This window comes from Cygnus olor, chromosome 9 (genome assembly GCF_009769625.2).
Source record: "Cygnus olor isolate bCygOlo1 chromosome 9, bCygOlo1.pri.v2, whole genome shotgun sequence".
NCBI classification, from domain to species: Eukaryota; Metazoa; Chordata; class Aves; order Anseriformes; family Anatidae; genus Cygnus; species Cygnus olor.
This window is the reverse complement of record NC_049177.1, coordinates 2,004,129-2,020,796: the sequence shown is the minus strand read 5'-3', so window position 1 is coordinate 2,020,796 and position 16,668 is coordinate 2,004,129.

The window sequence follows — 16,668 nt, the reverse complement described above, 5'->3', positions numbered from 1 at the left end:
AAGAGGCCATTTTTAGTTCTTTTATATATTCAGAAAAGAGGATTAGAGGAATTAAAAAACAATTGAAAAGAAAAAAATGTGGAAAATCATAGAGGAAAAATAAGATATGAGAGATTATGAGCATGGTTACAAAAGACTTCTGTCCATTGTCAGAAGGGACATCGAACAGAGGTTGGAATACTTAAATAATACTTGACTCTTATGCTTAAAAATAGTGCCTGGGTTTGCTTTCTTTCTAATTTAATAATTACAGCATGCTTCTTAAACTGAAGATAGTTCTTGCATTAGTGAAGAATCAATAGCATAAACTAGATGCTGAGTGCACTAAGTTGCACTGAATTGGGAGGGAGACCATTTTGAAGACGTGGCATGTTGTTTCGACAGACCAGAAAGGCCAGTGCTTAACTATGTGCTGTTTTCTGCTGTGAACAAATGCAGAAAATGGTACAAGCATTGCTAATGGTAGCAACTGCTACATGTACAAAAGCACAGGGAAACCCTCTGTCCTCCAAATACCGGATCAACTTAAAACATAAGATGTGTAAAAGCATGCAAGTTGCTGCAGCTGACCTAAATTAGTGATGAGGAGTTGATAAGGAAAAGATGGTCATATGAAGTATCTTTGGTTCTTTCTAACAAAAGGGGGAAATTCCTCTTTCTGATCACTTCATTCTTCGTCAGGTGTTTAACTTCATGCTCTGACTGGGAAGAGGAACAGAACTGACTTAAATTAAGACCACAAATCATGTTTTTCAGTTATGAATTGAACTAAGGTCTTCAGAGATGAAATACAGTAGTTATAATCAATTCTGAAACAAGTGTTTTTCATCCTCTAGGCCATGAGAAGAAGAGTGGGATTATTCTTTATTTCCCTTCCATTTTTAATTGCTGTAGTGTGTTTTAAATGTCCTTGAAAGTGAAGGGTGTTTCACATGAGCTTCTGCATACTGCAAGGGGTGGTCTTAGAGTCTGCATTTCAGTTTTGCTCCTGTGCATCCCTTAAAATGCAGACATGGGTCTCTTTTTATCTATGAAAACCAATTGTGTCGCTGCTTAATGTGAACAGACTGAACAATGGGCAAATGCTGCCTGCATTAATCAAATAGATCAAAACTATTCTTATTCCAGTGCCATTTCAATTCAGGGTGTTATAGCAGGATAAATATTACTCTGCTGGAATTATGCAGCATGAGACTGCTTGCCATTGATGTGTCCAGCTTCGATGGTCACTGCTCTCTGATAATTACCCTGGCAGTCATTGGATGCAGTTCATGATTTGTATCAGAGCTCACAGGAAAGATCTTATGAAAATGTGTGTGTGTGTTATAAAATCAAAAATACATGTAGTAGCATTTCAGCAATATTCATTATGCTACAAACACGTAAAGTATAAAAGAAGGTTTACCTGCTTTCTTTGGATTCACTGGTACCAAGTGAATTGTTAACTTATTTAAACAAGAGCTCTTGGCTGTCATGACATCCATGATTCTTCACTTAAGTTATTAATTCTGCAAAGAAAATGTATAGATCCTGTACAACACAGACTTTTAACACTGCAAGTTGGAAAACTTCCATGTATTTACTTTTCTTTGCAGCTTGGGGTTCCCTGCAATCCCTGCATTACAAGATCATGAAATGATCACAAGAGTGGCCCTTCATTAGTAAGTATTTAGCATGTGGATCTGTGCAAACCCAAAGGGTGTGAAACATTAAGGTGTCCCGTCTTCCCCTGGTGTATGAAGAGTTAACATCCCTCAGACACATTCATACAAAAGGTAAGAAAATAATCTCTAAATGGTGTTGCAAATGGGAGAACTAGGACCGAGGAGTCATCTGCTTTTGCAGTGAAACGCAAAAACTGTAAAATGCATGTAAAAATATATAACAAATTTCTTTGCCAAAGAAAATTCTGTAAGGGGCCTATCTGCAGCACAGGGAGGGACCTCCCCAGCCCCCTTATGCAAGTGAGATCTTTGGCATCTAATTCCATTCTGATATAAGAATATGCTTATTATAACAGGGTGGTGGGAAAGGAATTGAGATTGAGCAGTAAGTTACCATCTCTTTGTTCCTGTCATAGAAGTTGGTGAGTAGCCAGGACAGCCTGTGGCTCTTTTATAGTGTGAGGTACCACAAGCTTGTGTCTAGATATAATAGCATTATTCTGATGGGTTTTGAATGAAAATGGAGCTTTTCTGCTGAAAAACAAGATGAAAATCAGATTGGAGGAACTCTCAGAATGAAAAATTACTAACAAAGCAATCTGAGCAAGGCAGGCTGGTAGGAGCTGCTGAGCAAACTTTCTAATGGCATTAGTGGAAGCTGAAATTGTTAAGTGGAATGGGCCCTATGGCTACAATTTTAAGGACTCTAAAGATGCTAGTAAGTTTTGAGTAGGATTTTCAAGAATGCCTTCACATGTAATTTCCATTGCACTGGGAGTATTATGCAGGAGTCAGTGGGACTTATATTTTCAGGGTGCCTCCAAAAACCATAGACTCATAAACACATGTTGGAATGGGCCTCAGGAAGTTTCTGGTCCAAACTCCTGCTCAGATCAGGGTCAGCTATGAGATCAAATGAGGTTGCTTCAGGCTTTATCCTGATGGGTACTGGAAGCCTCCAAGGACACAGACTGTATACTCCCTGAGCATCCTTTTGCAGTGCTTGACAGTTCTCATGGTGTACCATGATGCTTTGGCAAAACTAGCCCCAAATCACTAATTACATTACATAAATTTCTTGCTGGCTGCAGCTCAGCTGTTGCAAAGGGCCAGCAGCAAAACGGTTAGTGAGTAGTGATCTGTGGAAAAATGTGGATACACAATTAGAATACTGCAACCAGCAATGTCCCTTGTTTTACCCATGAGTGATAAAGAGGAGAGCAGAGGCAAAGAAATTGATTTAGTAGAAAGGAAAGGAATACAAAGCAGAATCTACCAGAAGTTGCTTTTTCTCTGCTATAAAAAGGAGGAGACACTGTTAAGGAAAACTGAAAGAAACAAATGATACAATGCAGGAAGGTCGGAAGAGGATGAATAAAACCATTTGCATGTTAAAAGCAGAGGATAGACACTTAAAGGATATAAGATAAAATGTGCTGATACTGTGTGCTATAACTATTTGTGATTAGTCACGATATGTGGAATGAATTCCTCACTTCTAACAGTTTTAGATTCAACCGTTTTGCTCATAATTTCAAGATGAATTTCAAACAGGAATAGTTTTCATACTTATATGTATACTGTTGGTTTCCTAATTTGTTTTGTGTATAGATAGAAACAGAATAGTTGACCTTTTGTCTAAATATTTCTTTCTTCAAACCTCTGTGCATAAATTCTCAAGAAGCCCCCCCATGTCTGTTGAATTCTTGGCACCTTCTTATTTTCCATCTGCCAGATGGTTCCTTCTCCCACCAGCCAGGATTATCAGTAATTATCTGTTTCAAGCCATGTACATGTCTCATAACATTTTATCACAGGAGATGTAAAATGGAAAAGGGACATATTTAGTGTTCATATAAATTCCAGTATCTCATTTGGCAGCTTTCAGTATTTGATTGTTTGCCAGTGTTTGTACCTATGGATGCTTGCTATACCGGTCTGGTATTAAACCTTTAATTCTTACATTATCTAGCTCACTTACTAAAACTAGGCACCTTACATACTTGGCAAGCAGGTGTTTTTAGGAATACTAGCTTAGTCCCTGGAGTGGTGACCTATTTCATTCTTCAGGACACCCTTTATATCACCTTGTCAGCCTCTCCACCTAAGATACACCAGAACCCACCGATACCATCCTGGGGTGGCTGGAGACATCTGGTGTCTTTCTACCTGTAAAGCAGTGAAAAAGATCTGACTGCCAGAGCAGAGCTGGGGCCTGAAGCATGTTGATCTTGATGGTGTTATGCACTTTCCACCTGCTCTGCTGGCCATAGCTCCAGCTCAGAGCATCAGTGCTGGCAGTGGTGATGAGTATCCATTTCAAAGAGATTTTGGTTCAGCTGTAGCATAGGAAGTACTGTGAAGTGGTTATTTGTGTTTCTCTGTTCCATTACAGGAACGAGCAAGAAGCAGCCAATGCTGACCTTAATGCTTTCATTTCGTAGAAGTTTAACATCTGGTCCCTAATCACATGTTCTTTCATGCTGAAAAGGGGTGAAAATACACAGTGTAAAAAGTTTAATGTAGCTACTGTCCAGAGGAGATTTGCTGGGTTGTTTTAGTTCAGGAAACCTCATCATAGGGCTCATTTCACAGGTCCTTGAGCCCCCTCAATTTTATCTTGTTTTAAAAAAGAAATGTTGTATATGATACCACACCAGAGAAGTAATCACTGACTTTCTGGAGGCAGTGCCACAGAAGTGCCGATTACGAATCACGTAGCAAGTGGAGGAGGGACACCTGAAGTAATTGAGGAGGTGTGCTGCTAACCCCCTTTGCCTCCCAGATATGTAACAGTTTCTTGGGAAGATGGGATAAAAACAGAAGTCTTCCCTGCCCTTCCAGATTGCAAGGGGCTGAGCTGTCCCCCACCCTTTATTTTTGTCTGTGTATGTGTCGATACCTGTGTCCTGCTGGGTGCTGGTGAAGGCCTGGCCCAGCTGGCGCCCGTTGATCCAGGGGTGCCATGCGCCATCAGCCTCACAGGCAGCAGCTGGCTGAGGTGAGGGTGGCCCAGCCGTTGGGGGGGAAGGAGCACTCCTCAGGGTGGGCTTTGAGGGGATAAATGCGGGGTAGTGCTTCTCCTTGTGACTGGAGGAGGGCTGTTTTGTGGAGGTGGCAAGGATTTGTTTGGCTCTTCTGAGGGGAAGGAATACTGCAGTTTGAGCATTTGGTGCAGCCTCAGGACCGCTGAAAATCTGAGGAAAGGAGACTGAGCAAAAGCTCTCTTCAGTCCTGAGGCCTGGTTCTGGTGGGCCACAGTGTTCTAGTAAACGGAGGGAGGTGGCAAGGTTGCCAAGTTCAGGCGCCTTGTAGAAAGTGCCCTTTGGGGTGAAAACACTTCAAAATGCTTTGAAGAGTGTTGGCTGGGACTAAGGAGGTTCCTGAGTGCAGCCTAACAAAAAAAGAGGTTCAAGATGGATGTAGATGACCCTGTGCCACTCAGGAGAACCAGCTGTGTGAGGAGAAGCTTGTGTGGCACCCTGTGGCTGATGGAGGTGAGCTGGGATGGCTGTGCTGTTGCAGTGGGGTGGGTGAATTCAGGATGCGAGTGGTTGCAGCACGGGGGTGCTGATCTGGTGGGATTTGGGGGTGGAGATGGAGTGTGTCTGAGAGCGCTGTCAGCTAAACTGAGCTGTGGAGATGGGCACCAGGGTCTGCCTGTCATGGTGGCAGCAGGGCTCTGAGGGTGTTGTTTTGGACTGGTAACTGTAGGGGTTAAAGTCTGAAGAAAATTAGACTGTGATGTTAAAATTAATTAATATGGAATTAAAAATGCCCCCTAGTTGAACAGGCTCTTATGGGGTGGGGGGAAGGAAGTCTGTAGCGAGGGCTCTGCTTGCAGGGGCTTGTGAGGAGCCCCTTTGGAGCAGCAATGCCTGCGGACTGTGGCCCTGTGAAATGGTGGGAGTGGGCTAGGAGTCTGGGGTGCCATGGTGTGGGATTTGGGCCCTGTGGGTGCAGCTCTCGTGGAGCTCCTGTCCTTACTGTGACACGATGGCATGCTGCTGTGGGCTGCAGGGCACTGGCAGGTCCTGCCCAGCACTATGGGCTTGCCTTCCTGCTTATGGTCACCTCTTCAGGGATGTGCGGCTGCTCAATTGACTGTCCTACAGGTAAGGAGAGGCTTCAGAGATGATTGTTCCTCACACACGTGTACTGACTGAAAAGAGAAAAACACCTGCATGTGTTTCCTTGCTGTTCTTAAGTCCTGTTTAGGCTTATGTGGGGTTCTTGCCTAGTGGCAGTCTTCTCCCGGGTGAACTACAGAAACTCTCTGCCTCTTTCCTTCCTTTGCTTACCGAAATGGCTGCAGCCATGGCTGCTGTGACCTATCAGCCTTCTTGCACAGGTGAGCTGTTATCTCGTCACTTGTCTCATTCCGCCTCTGTAGCCGATCAGGCTCCCTGTTGCTTAATTAGTTCTCTTAATAATTTAGGAAAATGCTTTGCTGTGGGTGTTAACTAGTCATTTATCTTTATCGCTTTCATGTAAATAAAGACTTGTTTTGAAGCTTAACGCTTCCCAGTTGCTGGTTTTCATTATTACAGAGCTTGTAAGCTGTACTTAGATTCCTTAAATCATATTAAAATCATACTCTTTCCTCACTGCAGGCTTCAGACCTTGGTACAGTGTCTAATAATGGCTCCTCATCTTCTTTTATGAATCTTTGCATAAGAGATGCTAAGAGAATGTGTGGGGGGGCTCACAGCTGGTACCCTATTGACTACTCTGACCATTGTGAATGTGTGTCCTGATAATCTATAACTCCTTGCTGAAACAATGAATTAGATGTAAATTATTTTCACATATAAACCTTAGATGTTCTTGGCTTAAGCGTACAGACAATATGTAACAGATTTCTGTGTAGCTGCTGAATTTATCCCTGTGGGAGGGTAAAATGGGGAAAAAAATGAAAAAGCTAAACATAATTTTAGAGAAAGAGGAGCTAACTGTGTAGGCAGATGATGCATTTATAATGGTTTGTGTTTAAAAACCCTCATAACTATTTAGTTAACTGTCTTAATTAGAGAGCAGAAGTACTATTTTGAGTGTTCCCACCAGTTCTGTATTAGGTTACTGAAGTGAAATCAAGATTCCTGCTCTTATTCCTTCTCTGACTCACCTGTAAAGTGCTTAGAGGAGAGTGGAGGGCTCCCTAACGCTGTCTTTGGAAACTGTTAGTGCTTGAAGCTTATCATCAGTTCTGGCACTCTGCTTTCCATGTTACACAAGTGGACTTGGAGGGTAAAAGGGGGTATTCTGTGATATCTGAATGGTAAATAAGCTCCCTGTACCCACACTGGCTATGAGCACTTGTAGCAGCATACTGCAACCCAAGGCTGCCTTGGGTTACTCTGGGAATCAATGAACAAGCTGGGCAGTGAGGAGAGGATAACGTGTCTGATGGAACAGACCATGTTACTGTCTAAAAGGTTAGTTTGAAATATGGTTATTCTTGCATGAATATTAAATACCTCATTATACAAAGCTATAACTGTTTCTAACTCAGCTCTCTAGTTCTTCAGGTAAAGCAGTGTATAGTTAGCATCCATTGAAGTGCAATGTGGCAAAAATGTGGCACGCTGGCAGCTTTAAGAATGCACAGAACAGGGGCAGGTACTGTGGCACGAGGGGTTGCTCAGTGGCTGGAGCAGCATGAGATAGGCACATGGGGCACTCCAGCTAATTGATTGAACTTACTCTTAATTTGAAATCTATGCTTAGTAAAAAAAAAATAATAAAAAATGTATTCTAACCTTAATGTAATAGTATATAGTTTTAACCTGTAGGCAATTCTTACATTACCCCTTGTTGAGTAAAAGACTAGCTATCTAAGGCAGTTTAGAGAGGGAGACAGCATCTTCTATGCTGGAGTAAGGCATTAGGGAACACATGCAAGTGGTGCAGGTCACACAAGGTGCAGTGTCCAAGGAGCAGAAATTAAGATGGTTTCATTTATGCATGTAGTGGCAGGACCTTATCAGGCAGTAGAATCGGACTGCATTTCTGAAAGCTAGGGCTGGGAGCTGAGGTATGGGCAAGACTCAGTTTGGATTTACAGTGGAGGCTAGGTGAAGAGGTGGAAAATATACTTTTTGTATTGATTTCCCTTCTTGTTTTAATGAAGCATATTGTATAGTAACAACGCTTTCTCCTTTCTGTTAAACTGAGTAGTCTTTGAAGTATGTGCTCCCCCTCCCTGAAGTGCAGTTGAAATCCCTAATTGCTTTCAGATGTACTTGAATTCTAATGCAGCCTTATCTTCCTTCTGGAGGCTTGGCTTTCTTCAGAGTCACTGGCACTTCATCTTGCCCTCAATGCCCCTGTGAGCTGCATGCCTTACCCTGCAGCCTAGTACAGAGCAGTGTATGCCTCAGCACTTGCACCAGCCTGCAGCTATGCCACATCCTAACAGCATCCCTAGCATGAGGTTGTTTCAAAATACACACCCCCTTCTCCTCATAGAGTTGTGGTCATCTGCGCTCATGCAGTGGGGATAGTGCCAGTTTCTCTGTAATTGAGCTTTTGGGGACAGAGGAGTACTTCTGGTCCTAGCAGGAATTTAATGTGATGATCTACTCCGAAACTAGCCTGCTCTAAGAGAAAGTAAGGAGAAATTTTGCCTTGTGCTTCCAGCAGCATTTTTTTTTTTTTTTTAATAAAAGCATTTTCCTGAGTGCTACTGCTATTTCTAGGCCATTGTAGGAATTCGTGTTGCTGATCTGGCACTCCTGTGTTCCTATCTGCTGCTTCATCATGATTTCACTGTAGTGACTTGTCTTGTCAGAAAGTCAATACAGTGAATTTGGAAATAGCTACAACTGCTTGAGAAGTGGATGCATCAAGCTAAGCAGTTGATCTATCAGGTTCACTTGCAATATTTGTTTCAGTAATGGATTACAGTCTGATCCCGGTAAGTGATGGCCTCAGCAGTCTCATAAAGACTAGCTCAGTCTGGCTGCTCTCAGGTAGGTGGTGCTACAAAAATCTCTTCAAGCAGTAGAAAATGTTTGTGCTGGAATCCCTGAAGGAAAACCAGAGAGTCAGGCTGCAAAGAGGGGGGATGGAGCCTGTTCCTTTTTCGTGATGTACTCTGTTGCTGTTCATATACTTGACGTGTGGGTAGGGGTAAATTTTTTTGGTACGTGAATATGCTTAGCAAAGTGCTACCATGGGTGGCCACACATTCCTCCATGGTTTTTGCTGTGTAAAAAAAAAAAAAAGTGAAAATCAGATTGAATATGCAGATTGAAATGACTAAAGGTACTTCCATTATTGTCCTGAGTTGGGATTCAGCTTTGGTTGTGTATTTTATTCTTAAATATATTCAGTGCAAAATGCCTTGCGTTTCAGTATGTGGAATGATAGGCGAGGCATCAGCTGTAATGGGCCATGCAGTGACTTATTAGGCAGTGCATGTATTTCAGTGGGAAGTTCAGTTCTTATGGGAGGCAGAAATGATCAGTAGGTGATGTAACAAAATCAGCTGGTTATTTGATGGGGCTGAAAAATGAACTTTGTCCAAAAATATTCACCCTTCACTGATCTAAGAAGGCCATTCAGTGGTCTGTAACATTGCCAAATCCAGACTAGCTACCTGGGAACATGTGAAACACTTGAATTGCAGAGATTTGACAGTAACACTTTTGCTGAACTTCTATTTATTTATTTAAGCAGAGGCTCCTGTTCCCCTTTTGGGACCAGGACTGAGTAGGTGGCCTTTGGCTGAGTTGTTCCCCTACCCTCAGCCCTGGGCATTGCAGCAGAGGGGCTCTGCCAGTGCTGTCCTGAGGCAAGAACCATTCTGGCTTTTCAAAGCAAGGCCGGCCTCTTGCTGCCTCTGTGACTGGCATAATGGCTGCTTGCTGTTGTGATGCTCTTCTGGTGGCTGTGCAATACTGTTATTTTGCTACATCAAATGACTCCAACTGAACCAAAACTGTTGACTAGTATTCCTGCTCTGTGGTGAGCCATGTCCCTTGCTCTCCCTTTCTGTGCCTATGGTGGTGGCCCTGGGAGTTCAGCAAGGCAGCTTCGTAGGGCCACAGAGAAGTAGAGTGCTTCTTTTGTAGGCTCTTGGTGCTGGCTGCTTGCTAAACCTCTTTGACCCAAACCTGTTTGAGGCTGAGATCTCCTTGGCAAAGGAGAGAGGTTGAGTTTTCTCTGAACAGCATTATTGGAGTTTCCAGGAAACTCTCAATGTGCTGGTTCAGAGCTGGTGATATCCCTTTCTAGTGTGAAGGTGTATCTTTCTAGTGTGAAGGTGATGATCAAATATGTTAGCAGAATGTTTGGAAAACAAAAAAGCTAATTTAAAAAGCTCTCAGGATTAGCAGATGTTCCTAGGAAAAGCTGTCATGCCCAGGATCAATTTTTCCCTGATACTGTCCCAATGATAGTTCTCCAGGAGGCTGTTGGAATTCAATTTTTAGAATAATGAATATTTAAGAGGATAGATACTATTGTCTGATATTTTTTCTTTATTTTTAAAAGTCATGTAACTTTAGTCATGTGCAAATCTTAAAATCAGGAATTTTCCTATGGATAATGAAGTTAAAATACTGCCTAATCCTTTCTGAGAGAAGCACTGCTTTAGGAATTGTGGCTTAGAGCTTTCTAAAAAAGGGCAGTATTTCTTCCAGACTGACTTGTTTGCAGGGTTCAAGGCAGTAGTGTGATACGCTCTACACCCCCCTAGGTCTAGCATTATAAATAGCCAAAATTATTGGGGTGATTTTGGAGGAGAGTAAGGGAAAGGGAAGGTGAGGTTGTGGAACATGGCTGTGGGATAAGGCTGCTCCAGGCTGACTGAGAGGTACTTCTGTTGCTCATTAGGCTGCTGTAGATGTTAAGACCAAATTGCTGTGAAATCAAATGCTCTTTAATGCACCTTGGGTGCCAGCTACAGGAACATGTCATCTTCTAAGTATTGGCAGCCATCTGCTCAGTTCATGCTCTGTGTGGCATGTTGTCCTCACTGAAAGCATTTGGTGATGGAGAGCAAACAAGTCACCCAGTCAGGTAAGTAGATCAGCTTCAAGAGGGAAGCCCAGTACAGAGCCATGGCAGCATGTTCCAGCCAGCCACGTCTGTGTAAAATGCACCCTCGTTGGTGTGTGGGGCACCTGCTGGGACTCCAGGTGCTGAATCAGCAGTGCAGTTACATGGCCATCTTTGTCTTCCCTGATTATAACTCTCATTATGATCACACATTGGTATACGGGAGAGGGTGCAATAAACTTGTACAACTTGTTTTCTACTTACCATCAAGTTCTCCTAATTGCAAATAACATGAACAGTTAGTAATCTATTCAATGTACACTTAATCAAATCTAGCGTATGTTTCAGAACTGGGCCGCAGCTCAAATCCAAATGCGTTATTTAGATGTATTTTAACACCAATACTGCACTAGAAACAGACTGTGGACCTTCAAGATATTTGCTGCTTGGCATTAGTGGACTACTGACAGGAGAATGGCTGATTTGCAAGGGAACTTGAGAAATAAGCAGGGAGAAGTAAAGTTAATTTGTGCCTAATGGCTTATTAGAGGAACTTTATAACATATCTTGGAGAAAAGGGGTGAAGCAGGTAAGTTACACTGATGCAGAGACCAGCAATGGTGTTTCTGAGGTACACAGAGCTGTTCAGGGTTAAAGGTGTCAGAGCAGGGTTTCTTATAGGGTTCCTTGAATCTGATTGCCCTCTTGTTCCTGCACTACTCTCAGGCAGAAAAGCGGTGTGTGAAATCCTGCCTTGGGGAAGGCAGGGACCCACATCCTGCAGTGAGGACTGCAGGGGTATCAGGATCTTGCTCTGAAGCTCTCCTCTGCCAGCTGAAAAGCCATGATGTTGGTAAGCTGAGGAGTTAGTGCCACTCGTGTGTTACTGGTGTCACTCCAGTGAGCTCAGCAGAGGTACATATGGAAAGAAATGGGCTACGTGGGCCTGATGCGGTGACGTGAGGCTTTCAGCAGTTGGGTTGATGTGTAGTCTCATCACAACACTTCTGAACTTCTGCGGTGGTTTACACCCACATCATTGTGGCTTCCCAGGGAATGCAGAAATGTACAGGGTGGGGTGTGTGGACCTGCATGTGGTGGCACCCAAGCCACCTCTGAAGCCACAGCCGGTAGCCTCTGCTGTAAGCCTGCATTTCCCACGGCTCAGCAGCTATTCCTCTTCCCTGCTCACACCTGGCTGGGGCTCCCTGCCCGACTAGCTGTGTTGGTGTGACTGTTTTGATGTTGTGCTCTGAACTGTATCAGAGAGCTGGGGGCTGGGTTAAAAATAATCTGTTTTCAGCTGAGGTCCTGTCACAAGTCTGGTGAGTATCAGTCACATGGCTGGCAGACAGGGACCTGCCTCACGGTGGTGTGGGTGTAGGGAGGAAGAGATGTGAGCGTCTGGGAGGCAGAGGGGGCAGCTCGTCAAGCAGGCTGGATGCCGAAATCCCGCACTGTAAAACGAGATGTTAGGGTGCTGCACGTGTTCTAGCAGGGGCTGTGGAAGGGCTGTGCTCAGGGCCCCAGCACCAGGCGTGCAGTGTAGGTGATGGAGCACTTAAAAGAGGACGATGGCTGGCCTTGAAATAGAGCTGTGCTTTGCACTTGTGAAGATGTGAAACCTGTCCGGAGCGGGTGGGAAGGGCTGAGCAAGACAGATGGTGCTCCAGCAGGCTGGGCAGGGAGGTGCAGCCCCTGCAGGCTGTTAGAGCCTCCACGGGAGGAGCAGGAGATGCAGGTTGATTCCTTTCCTAGCTGGAGTTCTTCCTAGCCATCAGTCTAAAGTAAACTTAATGAAGGGGACTCTCAGCCTCTGATATCTCATTTCTACTACTTAAAACTAGGACAAAGCTCAAAAAAGAATGTGTTAATTGTGGCACTGGGGAAGGGTGAGCAAGAAAGACCTTGGTTTTGTAGCCTAGTAATTAGAGCATGGAGACTGGTCCCTGCTTCAAGGACTCCGTTTGGCAGTGGTTAAAATGTAAGCATCCCACAAGTGAAGAAGCCACATCTTTTGGATTTTTTTGCACACCTTCTTGCCTCAGCATCTGTAGCACTGCTCTGAGTTTGCTAGTGTTCTGCAGCTTGTAAGTAGCTAGTGGGATGTGGGGGGGCTGGTAAGGCAGGCTAATAAACAACAGACTTTTCTCTGTTAACGGTTGCAATTGGGAAGACACATATAACTGGGCTTCAAATTGAGCCAAAGGCAAGAACAGTTGGGTACCCGATCTTTTTTTGAGGTTTTTGTGGGCAAAATCACATAGCTAAACATCTAGGTGAAGCAGTTGTAAAACAACAGTACAAAAAGAAAAGACAACATTTAAGATGGAATTTTTAGTATTTGACTAGCAAATAATGTGTGGTGGTCATCTACTTACTGTGTGAAGGCAGTAACTGTGTTACTGAAAACAGATGAGAGAACTCTCCGGATGTTGTGTTTGGAAATATCTTAAATTGTCCTTTAACTGCAGAAATTAGTGGGATTTCAGTCTTCCTGGGTTTTGACCTTTTGAGTTATTTTTGGTTGTTTTTTTTGTTTGTTCATATTTTAAAAATGCAATGTTAAAACCCAAATGCAAACTTCAGCTCTGTTCACAGGCACACATAAGAGAAATAATGGCTGTTATCCAGAATCAATTTGCATGTGTCTACACAGTGCATTGCTTAACGAGGTAGGTCCCAGAAACAGCATAACTGCATTAACATTGTGCTCTGCCTCTGCAAGCATACCCTCCTTCTCAGCAGAGCTAATTAGCCTAAATAGAAGGCTGCAGTGATGTGTTTATACTGTTTCCAGGGCTGGGAGGTCTGACTGTACTTTGCAATATAAACCTAGCCATCTTTTCCTTCAGTTTCTTCCCTTTAAAATAGATTTTTCTCATCTGTGGTGCCATGTACTTGTTATTACCAATATTTTTTCACTATCTCCAGTTGACAATTTTTAATACAAGCTGGAGAGGATGTCTGTGGGTAATGTCAGTAGAAACAATGTTGGTCTTAGAAGTCTCTAATGTTCTGCGTATTGGTGCCGACTGTGTGACTACTCATCCTTGCTTCTAGAGCTTGCATTTCTGTACAGTTTAAAATAGCTGTACTTAAGCTTAATTTTTCAAGCTTTTCTGTTCTGGTAAGATCACAAGATGCTGTGGCTTGTGTGTTTTTTTTTTTTTTTTTTTTCCTCTGAAGACACCAGGATGATACTGCATTGAAGTCCTATCATAGCTGATTTGAGCCTTACCTGTAGAAGACTTTCCTCTGAAAACTCTTCTGTATTTTTGTGGAAACCATGCAAGTGTTTTATGAACTGGATGAGAAACGTTTCCATACTGTGGAATAGTAATCTGATAGAATCTGTAGATGCATGATGTTTGTCCATATTACTTGTGATTCAACTTGTTGTTCCCATGCTGTCTGTAACTCAGAATATTCACTTGTGGAATCACTTGTTTTTCTCCACACTGAGCATTGCAGCTTACCCAGAGTTTGTATTTTAAGGAAGCAATTCATGATTCTCGTTAAGATAAGCCTGTTGCTGTTTGCTTTTTGTGGAAGTTTGTCTTGGTTGTCAATCCATTGCTATATCTTTGGTCTGTTTGCCTTGGCTTAGTTTATTTCTATTCAGATCCAGATCCTATAGTGCAGCTCTGTTGCAGTTACCACCTCTGTGCTCCAAATAACAGCCTCAAAGGGAGAGTTTTGCTTTGGGGTGTGTTGGGAACAGCACTGCTTCTGACTTAAGCCGACCCAAAGGCACAAAGCCAGGAGGCATTGCAGGACTCTGACACAGTAAGATCTTGGAGCATAAAGTGGGGTGGTTTCTGGAGTATGTTGCCGAGCGTGAGGTGTGAGATTGTGGGGATTTGGGCCTGCATGGGGCTTGTGAAAGTAACTACAGGCTGAGGTTATTCACTGGCATCAGCAAGAAAGATGCTGATTACTGCAGATATTGACTCTGGCGAGAATCCATCCTTACAGTTGATATCCTTGTCTGTAGTGTCAAAGAAACCGTACGGCAGTGTCTGCAAAAATTGTCCCAGTTAAATCTCTCTGCAATGTGAAATACTGAATATTAAAGTATTCAGGGCTGTGAACCTGTTGCTCCTCTAGAATCCTAAATCAGCTTGGAAGGATTTGAGTATCTGGTGTTGAAATCTATTGGGAGACTATTGATCCTGGAGACTTAGCTTAACTGTCTGTTGTTCTCCACTTCCTCACTTTGTCTGTGTTCCTCCAGACAGCTTGAAAACTGGTCTGTCTCAGGGATCTTCGGCTGCCTGTTCTGGTTTCATGCATGTTGACTCAATTTCTCTTGTGCCTACTTAAGGAGACATAACTTGCATTGATGTTTCTGTTGCTGATGGATTTAAGCCAACACCTGACTGAATTGATCTGTCCCTGCAGTGCTTCTCCCTGGCTTATGGCTGTCCCTCTGATCTACAGACTTGGCTGACACGTTGCTCCCTGATAAGGCAGTAGTTACTGATGGTCGTCTCCCAGTAGAGGTCTGTTATCTTTGCTGGCTATTTTTCACTGACAACAGTTTCCTTCCTTGATTCCAAGACTCATTACTATCTTTTAGTTTGAACGTTCTTGGGAGGTTGGTATTTATTTATTTGATTTATTCTTTCAATTTACATGAAACTGTGGTAGCTTCAATTAACAGGTATCCATCTGTGCTCCTGACACACTGGTGGTAATTAAAATTAAGTATCTTGATGTTGTTCAAAGCAATATATAGAATGAAATTTTTCAAAATGCTTCTTGAAATGTCTAGGTGTAGGGGCTGCCTCTCCTGCCAGCTTCCCTCAGTTTGTAGTGTTAGAATAGAATCATTGCTGTGAATTAAGCATGTATTTTAACAGCTTTGCCTGCTGCTTTTCTTCAAAGCTTAGCAGTGTTTTTTACAGCTACATACAGGAGTTCACATCCTCTGCCCAAGGCTGGGAAGTAGTCCACCAGCTCCTGTGAATTGACAAGGTGCTGGGAAAGCAAAATATAAATTGAAAGTATGACTGCAAAAATTCAGTGCTAGTCAGTCCTACCAGCTGTGCTGAAAGCATTGCTGGAGGCCTCCCAAAGAGGGCAGTGTCTAGAGCTTGTGGGTTCCTGCTTGCACCACAACCTCAGTACTAGTGATGCACAGCTGTATGCTTCATTTAGCCTGCTGACCCAAGCGTGGAAATGACTAACCTACAAAACAGTTATTTTTCTCCTGTTCTGTCTTGAGTTCTAACAGTTTTCATGGTCAGTCCTTAGAGGTTAGTCTTCTCTAGAGTTGTATTGGTATGCTTTCTTGTTCAGAAACAGGAGTCTTAACCAAATTTAATGATCGGTTTGCTTGGTACAGCTTATGTGTTGTTGCTATTTGGTTTTGTCTTCAGGAAAGACAATCAGAAAAGTGAACGAATACATTGATTAAAGTGGACTTAATCTTTGTGTGTGCCTATATAGTCTATTAAAGGATTTCCCAGACCTCTGGATATCACAATGAACTAGTAGTACCTGATTTCTCACCTGTTTCTTACATGTCAGTCATGACCGCTTTGGAAGCATTTACTGAAGCTCTTTTCAGAAGAGTTTAAAGCCATTTACAAAAGTTAAGCTTTTTAACAGGCATGTAAAGTCCGAATTTGTGTGCCTGCTGTACAAGTCAGTAGGGGCTGAGACTGCAGGGAGCTGGTAGCAGGGCTGCTAACCACGTGCACCAGAACCAAGTGTTGCCTGCTTATACAGGCACACATCATGGGGTCTCTTTTTAGATGCTCTAAGTTCACTGAAGATGAACACGTGCTCATTTTTGCTGTATAAAAATCAAGTGCAGATCTATGACAATAGTTCAGTATCCAAATAATAGGTTGGATAGTACTACTGTGTGTGCAGTTGCACTACTCTGTAAGAATAAAAGGATAAACCTGCTTTTTAGTACTGAAAAGCGATCGTTACCACTGCTCATGAAGTACTATGGCATGAACGTAACTGTGAAAAGGAAATGTTTTTC